The 3,305-nt window shown below is 39.6% G+C and overlaps 1 non-coding gene across 1 annotated transcript; it reads right to left on the bottom strand.

Moving 5' to 3' along the window:
* Window positions 1-642: 642 nt before the first annotated feature.
* On the bottom strand, window positions 643-714 carry TRNAP-AGG (transfer RNA proline (anticodon AGG)). The gene has a single exon. It is a non-coding gene; the product is annotated as a tRNA-Pro (tRNA).
* Between the last annotated feature and the right edge of the window lie 2,591 nt (window positions 715-3,305).

Below are 3,305 nucleotides of genomic sequence, written 5' to 3'. Positions count from 1 at the left end.
TTCTACAACCACTCACACACACACACACACACACACACACACACACACACACACGTTTCCAAGAACTCAAATTAGAATACTCATACATAAAACACACGCAAATACTTCCATGGAAATCCACGTATAGGAACAAATTGTACACATACACATACGCACACACACACACACACACACACACACACACACACACACACACACACACAAACAAACAGACAAACGCACACCACATCCGTGTGTGACAAACTGCCAGATGTCTCCAGATCTTCACATGGAAGTACCAACTAATGATCCCATGATAAGAAATATGGTCTTGACATTCTGATAATTTGGTCATGAAGGTCTAAGACGTGTGTCATGATGGTATTGACGAGCTGCCAGGCTCATCATGACGGTTGATAAGTTGAATAATTAAGTAATAAGATCGCAAAAATATTATGGACGGGACTGTCCGGGATTTGATCCCGGGACCTCCTGCACCCAAAGCATGAATCATACCCCGAGATCAACAGGGACCTGTTGCAGATGATACAGTAATTTCACCACTAAAACAACTAGATTTACAGGTACACAACTTAGTTTTACTTTAGATAAGATTCATTTTCATGAAAGTCATTAAGTCAGTAGTTTACTAAAAAGAACCTCGGGCCTGTCCGGGAGTTGAACCCGGGACCTCTCACACCCTAAGCGAGAATCATACCACTAGACCAATAGGCCAGGAGAAGTGATCGAAGCCCCGTGTGCTGACATTGCCTAGAATGTCAGCAGCCTTACTGTCACACAGCTGATATCATCTGGCGTCAGCAACCTATCGATACAGGGCTGGCTATCATTTTGCAGCAGCATCCATATTGGACTTCAAAACAGTGCCACAGCTGTGCAATGAAACTGAATAACAGATATTAGCTTTTATATACTCTTTCTTGAAAAGCTCACACATGGGTCGCCATGAAATCTGCTTCCCAAAAGTGGAATGCAATATAGGCAACAGTATCCTTCTGAAAGCTATCTATTTCTATTGAGATCGCATTCACCACAGGTTGGAGTAATGGTAGCATATCCGTGGTGGCTCTCTCCTTGTATCACTTCCACTATCATCGACCTTCCATTTGTAGTAATGGTGCTTCCCACTCCCTGTTCTTCAAGAATCATTTCGGCCTCTGAACTCGTGAGTTTTATGCTTGCTTTTCAGCCCTAAGGACCTGACTCATTTCCTGTAAGTGGTTGCATCTCCCCACGGTTTCTCTGTGATGGCCAGCATCACGGAGATTGTTCTTCATTTCTTCATACTGCAAAGCTCATATATCTTTCCCACTTTTGATAGTCTGGTCTACGATCACCTGAGGAGGTCACATTAACCCCTGTTCTGATACACCTCTTTTATCTAATGAGAATATAATCTGACTTATTCAGACAACTTCTCTTCGATTAGGGTGCAATAACCTTTGCTCTGAAAGTCGTTATAAATGAGAAAAGAGAAAGAAAGAAAAAAAACACAGACCCAGACATATATGGTTTTCACACAATGTTTGTAAGAAAACCAAATAACTTGTGGTTATTACAGTTAGTCCATGGACGTAAAATCTATACCAATTCTCAGATAAGGGTTAAAACTGATTAATATGGCGACTACACCAAAGAAGTCGGCAAAAGGGGTTCAAGGTTGGTGGGGTTGAAAACCTCTCACTCCTTGTATTTCAATTTCTAAAAGTTAGAGCATAAGAAGGAGCCAAATAAGGTATGATCATTACCCTAAATAGCTTAAGTTGTGGTGTTTGAGTATGTGTGCATGTAAACAAGACGGAAAAAGAGGTGAACTTGGTAGCATATTATGTTTGAGGACAGAAACTTGATTTTTTTGGCAGTGAGTGAAGGAAAACTCCTGGGAAAAGGGGGAATGATGGTTTGCGAATGCCTCTGGGGGAAAGTCTGGGGTTGGTGTAACGGTAAGAGCTAAGGAAGGGATATTACTACTGCTGAAGCAAGAGTTGTGGAGATATTTGAAAGAATGCAAGGCAGTGATATCCTGACTGATGTGGGGAAACATTGAACTAGACTATGAGAGATGGGTAACTATGCTCATAGCCATAAGTTGGAGGATGTAGAGAGGTAGGCGTCTTGGGAGTAGGTATGTGAGTATGTCAGTAATTATGATGATGGATTTCTGGTGTTATTGATATGTGATTCTATATGGAAAAGTGGTTAATGTGGCATGTGAGGGTATAGGTGGGGTTGTTAGCTGAAATAGGAATGGTGACTAGGAGTACCAGGTTTGAAAAGGACATATGTATGATTATGCGTAGGTAAGTAGGAAAGATGGTAAGAGAGTATTAGAAGATTTCATACTAATTTATTGGTAGAAACACACAGATCTTTCATAGAGGAAGATCTGTAAGTTATTCGCATAGTTAAGGAAATGTAAACAGTGTTAGTCGTAGATTCAAAGGAAAACACTTGATTCTCACATCAAACATATCTATAGTACTGCTCTCAAGTATTCTCGCTGGTAAATCATTCCCTATGTCATTAATGCGATATAGTACTTGACCCCATACTTCTATCATCTAACTATTGAATGATTGATTAACCTCGGCGACAACTGTCTATACTGACATTGCCAAAACAAAACACATGGTAATGGTGCCTCCTCTCTTTTCTTCAAGATTCATTTCGGCCACTGCAAACGTCTCAGTCTCTTAAACTTGAATCAAATCTCTTTACTGGTTGCATCTTCCCACGGTTTCTATGTGACGGCCAGCATCACAAGGATTGTTTACAATGATAATTCCTTATTTCCTCATATTGCAAAGCTCTTATATCTTTCCCACTTTTGATAATCTGATCGACAACCACCTGAGTAGGTCACATGAACAACAGTTGTGATATACTTCTATTTTCCGATGAAAATATTATGTAACTAATTCAACCAACTTTTCTTCGATTAGTGTGTAATAGCCTTTGCTCTGAGAGTCTTAATAAAGACAAAACAATTCTTTATATCTTTCTATTGTGTCAAGATCTCTTAATCATTACAAACAGCAAAAGACATATACTGACATTACCACACAGTGTTCATAAAAAACCCAAATGACTTACGGTTATTACTGTTAGTTTTAAAATTTCTGAAATAAAAGCTAAAAAGCTTTTTACTTTGGCAACTAGATTAGAATAAAAGGCGGCGGAGAGGGGCGGAAAGGGGTGGGTTTGGAAGTCTTTCACCTCTTATATTTCAATTTCTCTAAGTTGGAGTATAAGAAATAGCTAAGTAAGAAATGCTCATCTTCACCGATGGATTAGGTTGTGGTGTT

This window comes from Panulirus ornatus, chromosome 38 (genome assembly GCF_036320965.1).
Source record: "Panulirus ornatus isolate Po-2019 chromosome 38, ASM3632096v1, whole genome shotgun sequence".
Taxonomy (NCBI): domain Eukaryota; kingdom Metazoa; phylum Arthropoda; class Malacostraca; order Decapoda; family Palinuridae; genus Panulirus; species Panulirus ornatus.
Note: the sequence above shows the minus strand (reverse complement) of the source record. Positions and strands in the feature narration are given on the sequence as shown.